Source organism: Lemur catta, chromosome 10 (assembly GCF_020740605.2).
Source record: "Lemur catta isolate mLemCat1 chromosome 10, mLemCat1.pri, whole genome shotgun sequence".
NCBI classification, from domain to species: Eukaryota; Metazoa; Chordata; class Mammalia; order Primates; family Lemuridae; genus Lemur; species Lemur catta.
Window position 1 is genome coordinate 30,538,193 of NC_059137.1, and position 12,757 is coordinate 30,550,949.

The window sequence follows — 12,757 nt, forward strand, 5'->3', positions numbered from 1 at the left end:
GACTTTCTCCCACAGACTGTTAAACTCTAGTTTCTGGAAATTTGAAATAAACTTTGGTCATATACTAACACTGTTTTTGTCTTAGGAGAGCTAGAAACACTTCAGTATCTATATTTATTCTTCTTATGGAGAAGGTTTTTGAGGTTCTAGTGATGACTAAGAACATTGTTGGGTCTATTACTGAAAAAGAGTCCCAGTTTCCATTGATTGTGTTGCAGCTAAGTGGAAGCTTCATGAAATCCTTAAATACACCTGGTGACTTTAACCATTAGGACAGTCTTTATTGCATAATCATTTATTTTTGCTACCTTTTTCCCTGTCCTTGCCATGACTTATGCAATTAGATGTTCCTAAATTTTAACCTTCTGGTCAGTAATGCTAGATTTTTAAAAGATGCTTTCAAAGATTTTTTTTTTTTTTCAAATTGGAGGTATTTTATTGTTATGTTCTGTCTTTTTTTTTTTTTTAATTTTTATTTATTTATTTATTTTTATTTCAGCTCATCATGGTCAAAGATTTTAATGGTCACAATGATATACTCCAAAATTACAATCTATAAAGTAAAATTTCATGATGAAAGGTGTTATATGATACATGATAGAAAGTAATTTGATATTAAAATTTATATTAAGAAAAAGAGGACCTTGTTAGCATGGTAGGTAGCCAGAAGGAGGTCAATGTGGTAGACTATAACAAGAGCCCTGAAATAATTTCCTGGGATTCAAAATGAAAAATGATATTCTATGATAACTGGAAGATTGATTTCAATTATGCATAATCATTGATAACTGTTATTGAAGACCAATCTACGCTGTGACCAAAGGAGGATAATAATAGAACTTATTTATTCCTTAGCCAGAAATCATTTTTTTCTCTCTACAACTGAACTCTCTCATTTGCAGAATCTCATTTCCCACCCCTGAATCAGTATCTGCATGTTAACAAGATCCCCAGGTGATTCTTATGCACATTAAAGTTTGAAAAGTACAATAGTACATCTTAAGCCCAGCTTTTTCTAAAAATTAAATATCAGTTATGATTTAGTTCTCTTGAGGAGGTCCCAAAGTACTGACATTGTGTTAATGACTAAAAAGCGAAAGATAGGAATAAATACCACATGATCAAGTGTCAGAATTGATATTATATGAAATTAAAACATTGAATGCCACATTGGAAAAATTTTTTTTTCCCCTGGGGCCATGGTGTTTTATAAGAAAATAGAATAAAAACTTTGAAAAACAAAACAATCCTTTATAATTTAATGAAAAAATTGTTATTTTTTTATTGTTTTCTCTGCATGAGTTATAGGCAGCTTGAAAAATAATTCATAGGGGTAAAGGTAAAGAGACGTGTGAGTTACATATGCTTCCTGTGGCCCTGGGCTCAAAACTAGCCTGAGTTAAATACAACTCACATGGCAGTTGATGTGTTAAACCATATTATTGTTTTTTGCAGGTCAAAAATGTGCAAATATCACCTATCATTATGAATCAACCTAACAATGGTAAAACAATAATATCAGATAACATTTATTGATTGACTTTATTAGATTCCATCCTAAATACTTTATATGCACTATCCCAATTAACACTCATGGCCTTATGAAGTAAGTGCTGTCAATGTCATTCTCACTTTTTAGATGAGAAGGGATATTTAGATTAAGTTATATGTCAAAACTACCTAGGCAGTAAATAACAGAGCCAGTCTGATAATGTCTTTGCTCTAAATCATTAAATTATCTTGACTCCCCAACGTGTATCATTCTTTCCCACCCCAACTGTGGAGAGCCTTGACTCTTCTCAAGGAGAGATAGGATACATTTCCTGTTAGAGCATCATCAACATCTTCATCTTTAGGGTAGATAAAATGTATGTGTGATTTTTCTAAGTCTATCTGGATCTTTTTAAAGGATTGCCTAAAAGAAATTAAATCCCAGATAAAATGTTTTCAAGGTAATTTTTTAAATTTCAAATTTAACTATTTGTGACATTGTCTGAGGAAGAAAGTCACTTGCAAAAATTCAATTTGGGTTTAGATTTAGCAGATGAGCTTCAATATCCACCTCCCTTCACACTGTTGTGACCTTGGGCAAGTCTTTTAAAGTTCCTGAATCTCAGTTTTACTATTGGAAGGACTGAGATAATATGTGTAAAGCATTTAGCCCAGCATACAGTAAACTCTTAATAAACCCACCTTGTCATCTTTGCCCATCTGGTTCCTCTTCTCTCTCTTTCCCCAAGTCTTCAAACAATCCCAAATGCTGTTTTAGCTTACTGATCAATTTCCTATTTCCAGTTACAGCCTTGACTCCCTCATCCATCCCTCATATGGATGGTTCCAAACCTATGCTCACTGGATTTCCCTGGGGGACACTTTACAGTATCAGATTCTTGGGTATCAGACCTATCAGAGGAGACACTCAAAAAATTGGATCTCAGAAAGCTCTAATTTTAAAACTTGTTTTCCAAGTTATTCTGATGACACAAAGTTGCTGAGGGTACTATAGTGGCAAAATAAACCAGCTAGGTCTCTTTGTACTTGCTGTTGTCTGTCCAGAGTCCCCTTCTTTTCCTCCCTCATCTCTTAGACTTCTTTCGCTCCCCTGGGCTCCCTCAGTTTACCAGGGAATTAATGATCCCTTCTACAACATACAACCTTTTCCTACTGGGCTGGGTCTTATAATTCAATTATTTATTGAATCCAAATCTTCCATCTTTGTATTCCCAGTGCTTTCAGGATCAGCCCTTGAATTCATGAGGTTTATACATGGGCAAACCTTTGAAGCTATAAAATGCTATTTAAATGTGAATTGCACTTACGTAATATTTGAGAGAACCAGAGAAACGTCTTTTTCTGGCTAGAGACAAGAATTTGATTCTTCAGACAGCTTACTTGTCTCAGGTGCATTAGACTTTGCATTACAGAACTCTACTTTTGATGAAGAGCAAGTTTTTTTCTGTTTTTTCCACTTCATCCTCCTAACAACCTTGCAAAGTAGGTAATATCACCCCCACAAAACTATAAAGCTTAGAGAGGGTAAGTAGGTAACGTTCTCTGTCACAGCAGCTGGTAAACCTGAGTACCAGGAGGACTCGACATTCTTTGATTTTCCATCATACTGGTTTTATTGGCATGGGTGGGACAGCTCTTTCTCAGAGGATGACATATAATGGGTTTCCCTTTGTCTTGTGCTTCAGATCCAAAAGGCAGGAATTGGAGTGATCTCCTTGTCCAAGGGTGCAGAGATCGCGCTGGCCGTGGCCTGCTACCTGAAGCAAGTGGTAGCCGCCATCTGCATTAACGGGTTCAACGCCGTCTCTATTGTTCTGCTCAGGTACAGGGATCTGGTCGTGACCCCCATACGCTCAGGTGGGGAGCGCAAGCAGGTACACATCTCTGGAGCTGTGTGCTATCGCCACTGTCACGGAGACCCCCGGGATGAGCTGAATCGGCAGAGTGTGCTTCCTGTTGAAAATGCCTAGGGCTGGATCCTTTTCATCGTTGGAGAAGATGACGAATCCATCAATAGCAAAGCGTATGCTGAGCAGGCCACGGACCAGCTGCAGAGCTATGGCAGAAACCGCGGCAGGATTCTAGTGTATCCCCGCGCGGGCCACCTCATAGAGCCACCCTACGCTCCTCTGTGCTTCACGTCCTGCGTCCAGGGCTTTTCCTGGCCATTCCTCTGGGGAGGGGTCCCTGCTGCCCATGCCACAGCCCAGGAGCACGCCTGGGGAGAAATCCAGAAATTCCTCAGGCAACATCTCATTCAGACCACAAGCAAACTCTGAGCAAGGGCTGAGTGATGATGGGGGTGGGGGGACAAGAGACTGGAGTTGGGGAATAACTAGGATAAGGCAAGGAAGAGGTGGGGAGAGGGTCTCTCCTGGCTTCCCTAGATTCACAGTCATCTTGAATCAGTTGGAAGTCAGACTAAAGGAAAGGGCCGGGCACACATATGCATTTGAAGTATTTCTGAAAAATTTGTGCTTCAAATTTTTGTAAATGGAATCTTAGTTTATACATACTAGGGTACATTGCCATTTCAAAATCATGATAGCCTTGGAAATTAAATACTCTTTTATACCTCAGTTAGAAATACTTTGGATCCAGGCATTGCCAGTCTGGATGAATTCCCTAGAACTCCAAGTTACTTGCAAAAGTACATCTTCTGTTTGAACCATTTTGAGTTGGGTTTCTGATACTTGATATAAAAAGTTCTAATACCACTATTGAGTGTAATGTTTGCTGTAAATTTCCAGTAGGAACTTAAAAAAGCTTTTTTTTTTTTTCTAGAATAGTGATACTTCTCTTTATTTCTCTCTCTCTCTCTCTCTATTACCATTTTAATCAGGAATAGGATTGAATTTAATGAAATGCTTTTTTGGTATTTATTAAAATTAAATCAGTTAATAATTTTAAAGCTGTTAGAATAGCACCTGGCACATAGCAATTACTATATCAGAGTTATCCATCATTATTTTCATAATGCTTTTCCTCTTGAATGTGGTGAATTACATTCATTAATAGACTAATTTTGCTTATCTATCTAATTTTGATAGATGAATTTCTCATACTGACTAATTTGTGTTTTCTTTTGGAGCCAATCTAGTCATTTATATTTTCTCAGAATTTCACCATGTTTTCTAGAACACATTTTTCTCTTATAATTTTTCACCTAGCCCCTGTTGTTTATATGCATATTTTCTCTTTTTCCTCTCAGTCTGACTTGCTAAATATTTGTCTGTTTTTTCCAGGGACAGCTTTTGGTTTACTTATTGATCAGATCTATTTTTTACTGATTCATTAATTTCTGATTTTTAAAAATAAAAATTGCCATTTTTATATTTTTCTGGCTTTGCGATATACAGTGCTCTCATTTTGTTAATTTCTAAATAGTTTCTGATTTACTTTTTGTTCCTCTTAAACCCAAGAGTTATTTTGCCAAAGTACAAGTTATCATCCAGTAGATAATCTGCCCTTATAAGGTGGAGGAGGAGGGGAATGTCACTTTGCAATGGAGAAAACAGGTTATCGCCACCTGAAGCTACTGCTTAAATTTAGCATCTGTAAAAAGGGTCAGTTTGACATAATGTGCTTCACGATGGGATGTGACGTGGAGTGCCCAGCAGTACTTAGAACTATTCCTAACAACACTGTTGAATCTAATCAAGCCTTTAATAATTAATTCATATATACTGTGGCTGGAGAACAAGGTAATACAAGTTAACAAATCCAGATTATGTTTCATTCTATGGGACAACTGCCTTGTTTTTTCAAGTGAATTACGTGAGAAAAAGAAAGGCTGGAGTGTGCTGGGGCAATGAACTTCAGAATTATTAAGTTTTATGATGGGTATGATAATGTGTTTGTTATAATATTCTCTCTATTTTATGTGCCTGAAATTTTTCATGGTAAAAAGTTAAAAAAAAAGATATATAATCAGCGTATCTACCTTTGTGCCCCAAAAGACGAGAACATTAGCAGGTACTGCATCTTTTTCTCCATGGAATTCACCATTAATTTTAGATTATTAATTTTTTTACAATAAATAATAAGTTAATCATAACTATGCTTTAACAGTTTCTTTGCTACTTGCTATTTCTTACAGCCCATTTTTTAAAAAATTCTTGGCTTTATCTTCCATTTTGCCATTTTTCCAAAGTGCAAGCTCACATAATTCGTTTAAAAGGTTCATATTTATTTGACTCTTAGCACATCTGAAAATGTCTATATTTTGCTCTAACTTCTCAATTATAATTTTTATAGATATAAGATTTGATATTAATATGTCCCGACCAGCGGGGCATACAACGCAGGGGCGCGAGGAGGACTACCTGCTGCTGGTGAGGGAAAAGAGACAGGAGACACACAGAATGGAGGCAAGACAAAATTCTGATCAAGCCTCGAAATTTTATTGCTGGACGGCTGCTTATATGCGCTGTAACAGGGGAGGGTAGGAATAAGACTTGTGGCAGCTGCTGATAGGAGGAAGGGTGGTGATGTGATATGAGGAGAGGGAGTGGGAGGGGTGTTACAGGCTTTGCGCGCGCTTTCTTTGTGCAAGGACGAGGAAGAAGATGTATGTAAACTTAAGATGGCGCTTGTATAAGATGGCGTTTTGCATAAGGCTAAGCTGGCTCCCAACATTAATAATTATTTCTCTCAGCAGTTTGGTCTTTTTTTCAGTGTCCATTGTTCCCAATGAGAAATCTGATTCTCATTACTTTGGGGAATTGTCTTTCTTTCCCTCTCTCTCTCCTTTTTACAATTTTCTGTTTGTTGTGAAATTCCATCAAGATATGACTAAGTGTAGGTTTATTATTCATTTTTTTATTTTGCTTGGCACTATATGGGCCATTTCATACTAAAAACTAAAACTTATCTCTATGCTGTGGTTAGAATGTGTCCCCTCCCAAATTCAGGTGTTGAAACTCAATGGCCAATGTGGCAGTATTAACAGGTGAGACTTTTAAGAGGTGATTAGGCCATGAAGGTTTCTCCCTTGTTAATGGGATTGGCGTCCTTATAAAAGAGGCTTCAATTTGCTTTTGGCTTGCTTGCTCTTCAGTCCTTCTGCGTAAGAGGACAGGGTGTTCTTCCAGTAGGACCTAACGAGGCACCATTTCAAAAGCAGAGAGAGCAGCCCGCATGGACACTGAACCTGCCAGCACCTTGATCTTTGACCTCCAGCCTCCAGAACTGTGAGAAAAAATTTTCTGTATTTTATAAATTACCCAGTCTCGGGGATTCTCTTATAGCAGCACAAACGTAGTAAAACAGTCTATCTTCAGCTTTAGGATATTTGCTTCTATTAATTATCTGACCACTTCACCCGTTTCCAGTTTTTCTGTCCCTTCCTCTGGAACTCCTATAAAAAGGATATTGGAGCTTCTGGATGTATTCTCTATGAATATTGAATTTTTCTCAGACTTTCACTATTTTTGCCCTTCCCTTCCTGCATTCTTGGAGAATTTTACAATTTTAGTTCAACTCACTAATTTGTTCTTCAGCTGTGTCCAATCTGCTGTTTAGCTTATCTCTTGGGTTTTATTTTGGACATTATTTTTAATTTCAATTATCTCTAATTGGATCTGTTCCTTAAAGGCTATTCTCATTTTATAGATAGGTCTGTATTTTCTGTTTCTCCTTTCACCTGTGGCTTTCACAAACACACTCAGGTTCTGTGCAGAGTATTGTCATTGTATTTATTTAGCTATATTTTTTCAGTTATAGGAAACTAAGATTTTTAAAAATTTTTAATTATTTTGGGTATGTAATAGTTGTATATCTTTATGGGGTACAGTGATGTTTTGATGCAGGCATACAATGTCAACTAATCAAATCAGGATAATTGGGGTGTCTATCACCTCAGGTATTTATCATTTCTTTGTGTTAGAAATATTCCAATTACATTCTTTTAGTTATTTTAAAGTATACCCTAACTTATTGTTGATTATAGTCATTTTGTTGTGCTATCAAATATTGTTCATACTATCTAACTATATTTTTGTACCCATTAACCATCTGCACTTTATCCCTGCCTCTTCTACGCTTCATAGTCTCTGGTAACTATCATTGTACTCTCTGTCTCCATGAGGTCAATTGTTTTTAATATTTAACTCCCACATATGAGTGAGAACATGTCAGATTTGTCTTTCTGTGCTTGGCTTGTTTCACTTAACATAATGTTCTCCAGTTCCATCCATGTTGTTGCAAGTGGTAGGATTTCATTCTTTCTTTGTGGCTATATAATATTCCATTGTGTATATGTATAGTACCTCAATTTCTTTATCCATTCATCTATTGATGGACACTTAGGTTGATTCCAAATCTTGGCTATTGTGAATAGTGCTGGAATAAACGTGAGAGTGCAGATATCTTTTTGATATACTGAATTCCCATCCTTTGGATATATACCTAGCCCTGGGATTGCTGGGCCATATGGTAGTTCTATTTTTCATTTTCTGAGGAACCTCCATACTGTTCTCCATAGTGGTTGCACTAATTGACATTCTCATCAACAATGTATGATGATTTCCCTTTCTCCACCTCCTTACCAGTATTTGTTCTGGCCTATTTGATAAAAGCCATTTTAACTGGGGTGAGTTGATATATCATTGTAGTTTTGATTTACATTTCTCTAATTAATGATGTTGAGCAATTTTCATACATCTGTTGGCCATTTGTATGTCGTCTTTTGAGTATTTAGAACCTTTGTCCATTTTTTAATTGGATTATTTGATTTTTTTTTCTATTGAGCTGTTGGAGCTCTTTGTGTATCCTAGTTATTAATCCTTTGTCAAATGAGTAGTTTGCAAATATTTTCTCCCTTTCTATGGGTTGTTGCTTCACTTTGTTGATTGTTTCCTTTGCTGTGCAGAGGTTTTTAGCTTGATGTGGTCGCATTTGTCCAATTTTGCTTTAGTTCCCTGTGCTTTGGGGGTATTTATTAAGAAGTCCTTGCCCAGACCAATGTCCTGAAGCATTTCCCCAATGTCGTCTTTCAGCAATTTCATAGTTTCAGGTCTTAGATCTAAGTCTTTAATGCATTTTGATTTGAGAGAGAAGCATCTAGTTTTATTCTTCCTGATATGGATATCCAGTTTTCCCAGAGCACCATTTATTGAAGAGACTGCCATTTTCCCACTGTATGTTTTTGGCACCTTTGTCAAAGATAAGTTCACTATAGATATGTGTATTGATCTCTGCATTCTCTATTTTGTTTCAGTGGTCTATATGTCTGTATTTATGCCAGTACCATGCTGTTTTGGTTACGACAGCTCTGCAGTATAGCTTGAATTCAGCTAGTGTGATTTCCTCAGTTTCTTTTTGCTCAGGATGGCTTTGGCTATTCTGGGTCTTTCTGTGGTTCCATATAAATTTTAGGATTTTTTTTTATTTCTGTGAAGAATGTTGGTATTTTGATGGGGATTGTATTGAATCTGTAGATTGCCTTGGGTAATATGGACATGTTAAAAATACTGATTCTTCCAATCCAGGAGCATGGAATATCTTTCCTTTTTTGTATCCTCTTCAATTTATTTCCTCAGTGTTTTATAGTTTTCATTGTACAGATCTTTTGCTTCTTTGGTTAAGTTTATTCCTAAGAATTTGATTTTATTTGTAGCTATTGTAAATGGGATTATTTTCTTGATTTCTTTTTGATTGTTTACTATTAATATAGAAATGCCACTGATTAATTTTTCTTTTTTTATTTCAGCACATTGCAGGGGTACAAATGTTTCAGTTACATATATTGCATTTGCCCCACCCAAGTCAGAGTTTCAAGTGTGTCCATCCCACAGTTGTTGCACACCGCACACATTACATGTGAATATAGCTATCCCCACCTCCTCCGCCATCTGCCCAACACCCAATGACTATTACTACTATATGTGCACATAAATGTTGATGAGTTAATACCAATTTGATGGCGAGTACATGTGGTGCTTGTTTTTCCATTCTTGTGATACTTCACTTTGGAGAATGGGCTCCAGCTCCATCCAGGATAATACAGGAGGTGCTAGATCACCATTGATTTTTGTGGCTGAGTAGAACTCCATGGTATACATATATGACATTTTATTAATCCACTCATGTATTGATGGGCACTTGGGTTGTTTCCACATCTTTGCAATTGTGAATTGTGCTGCTATAAACATTCGAGTGCACATGTCTTTTTTATAGAATGTCTTCTTTTCCTTTGGGTAGATGTCCAGAAATGGGATTGCTGGATCAAATGGTAGTTTTACTTGTAGTTCTTTGAAGTATCTCCATATTACTTTCCACAGAGGTTGTACTGGTTTGCAGTCCCACCAGCAGTGTATGAGTGTTCCTATCTCTTCGCATCCACACCAACATTTACTGTTTTGGGACTTTTTGCTAAAGGCCATTCTCACTGGAGATAAATGATAGCTCATTGTGGTTTTGATTTGCATTTCCTCAATGATTAGAGATGTTGAGCATTTTTTTGTATGTTCATTGGCCATTAGTCTGTCTTCTTTTGAAAAGTTTCTGTTTATGTCCTTTGACCACTTTTTGATAGGGTTGTTTGATTTTTTTTCTTGCTGATTTTGCTGAGTTCTATATAGATTCTAGCTATCAGCTTTTTGTTGGATGTGTAACATGCAAATATTTTCTCCCATTCTGTAGGTTGTCTGTTTGCTCTTGTGATAGTTTCCTTGGCTGTGCAGAAGCTTTTTAATGTGATCAGGTCCCATTTATTTATTTTTCTTGTTGCTGTGATTGCCTTTGGGGTCTTCTTCATAAATTCTTTGCCTACACCAATGTCTATAGGAGTATTTCCAACATTGTCTTATAGAATTCTTATAGTTTCATGCCCTAGGTTTAAGTCTATTATCCATTGTCAGTTGATTTTTGTGAGTGGTGAGAGGTAAAAGGTGCAGATCCTGTTTCAGTTTTCTCCATTGGCTATCCAATTTTCCCAGCACCATTTATTGAATGAGGATTCTTTTCCCCAGTGTATGTTTCTGTCTGCTATGTCAAAGACTAGATGGCTATATGACCATGGTTTTATATCTGGATTCTCAGTTCTGTTCCATTGGTCTATGCCTCTATTCTTGTGGTAGTACCAAGCTGTTTTAGTTACTATAGCCCTATAGGATAGCTTGAAGTATGGTAAATTGATGCCTCCCGATTTATTCTTTTTCATTAAGATTGCTTTTGCTATATGGGGTCTCCTCTGGTTCCATAGGAAGCATAGAATTATTTTTTCTGGATCTGTGAAAAATGATGTTGGTATTTTAATAGGGATTGCATTGACTCTGTAGAGCACTTTGGGTAGTGTAGACATTTTAACAAAGTTGATTCTACCGACCCATGAGCACAGTCTGGTTTTCCACCTGTTTACATCCTCTGCTATTTCCTTCCTCAGTGTTTCATAGTTCTGCCTGTACAGGTCTTTTACCTCCTTAGTTAAAGGTATTCCTAGGTATTTTATTTTCTTTGTTGCTATTTATTGTGAAGAGTATTGAGTCTTTGATTGGGTTCTCAGTTTGTTGTTGGTGTATAGGAATGCTACTGATTTCTGCACATTAGTTTTGTAAACTGAAACTTTACTGAATTTGTTTGTCAATTCTAGGATTCTCTTAGCAGAATCTCTGGGGTTTTCTAGATATAAGATCATATCATCAGCAAAGAGGGATAGTTTGACCTCTTCTGCCCCCATTTGGATACCATTGATCTCCTTCTCTTGTCTCATTGCTCTGGCTAGGACTTCCAGCACTATGTTAAATAGAAGCGGTGATAGAGGGCAACCTTGTCTGGTTTCAGTTCTGAGCAGGAATGCTTTCAATTTTTCCCCATTCAGTATGATGTTGGCTGTGGGATTGTCATATATGGCTTGTATCATTTTTTAGGTAAGTTTTGTCTATGCTTGTTTTCTTAAGTGTTCTTATCATAAAAGGGTGCTGAATTTTGTCGAATGCTTTTTCAGAGTTAGAGACTCTGCCTGGTAACCCAGGAAATCTCCAGTATCTTACCCAGTCTGCTCTTTAGCAGCTCTGATGCATTTCTTAGTTTGTCAGTTGAATTCTTAAACTCCAGAATTTCTGCTTGATTTTTTAAAAAATATTTCAATCTCTTTGTTAAATTTCTCTGATAGGCTTCTGAATTAGTTCTTTTTGTTGTCTTAAGGTTCATTAAGCTTCTTCAGAACAACTGTTTTGAATTCTTGTCTGAAATTCACCTATCTCCATCATGCCAGGATTTTTTAGTGGTACCGTATTTAGTTCATTTGGTGAGATCACGTTTTCCTGCATGTTCTTGATGCTTGTGCATTTTCATTGATGTCTGGGCATTGAAGAGTTAGGTATTTATTTTAATTTTCACAGTTTGGGTTTGTTTGAACCCTTCTGTCTTGAGAAGGCTTTCCAGATATTCAAAGGGAATTGACTGTTGTGATCTAAGTGTTTTGTCACTGCAGCTGTATCGGCACTGGGTGTGCCCCACACCCAATGAGGCTATGTCTCTGTGGACTCCTGGTAATACTGCCTTGGTAGATTTGGGTAAGATACTGGAGAATTCCTGGATTACCAAGCAGTCTCTCACTCTCTTCCCTCACTCTCTGTGCTGGGCTGCTGGAGTTAGGGGAGTGACATGGGCATTCCCTTGTGGCTACCAGAGCCAGGTCATACCTGAAGCCAACCCAGTCTCACCCACAGCCAGTGGTGACTGTTGCCTGGCTCTCTCTGATATTTATTTAAAGACCAAGGGCTCTTTGGTCAGTAGGTGGTGAATACTGCCAGGACTGTGTCCTTCCCTTCAGGGAAGAATGTTTCCTTCTGGTGCAGGAATGCTGTCCAGGAACTAAGGCCTGGACTCAAGGGCTTCAGGAGTCTGCTTGGTACTTTATTTTAGTATGGCTGAGCTGGAATTTCAGTTGCAAAACAAAATCCTCTGAACTCTTCCCTTTCCTTTCCCCAAGTGGAATAAGATTCTCCCTGAGCTGTACTGCCTGGAGTTGGGGGAGGGGTGACACAGGCCCTGGCTTGGCCACTGGCACTGATGTCTCACTGGGTCATGTGCACCCCAAGTTCACTAGCTGGAGTTGGGGGAGGGGTGACACAGGCCCTGGCTTGGCCACTGGCACTGGTGTCTCACTGGGTCATGTGTACCCCAAGTTCACTAGCTGGAGTTGGGGGAGGGGTGACACAGACCCTGAGTTGCCCGCTGCCACTGTTGTGTCACTGGGTCATGTGCACCCCACACCCACTGGCTCCATGCTAGCACAGCC

General features: G+C 37.8%; 1 long non-coding RNA gene across 3 annotated transcripts in view; it reads left to right on the forward strand.

The window, feature by feature from the left end:
• Positions 1-6,584: 6,584 nt before the first annotated feature.
• Positions 6,585-12,757, forward strand: part of LOC123645830 — an 88,037-nt gene continuing 81,864 nt past the window's right edge. For all 3 annotated transcript variants that reach the window (XR_006737719.1, XR_006737720.1, XR_006737721.1), the window contains exon 1: positions 6,585-6,704. This is a non-coding gene — a long non-coding RNA (uncharacterized LOC123645830). The remainder of the gene's footprint in view (positions 6,705-12,757) is intronic.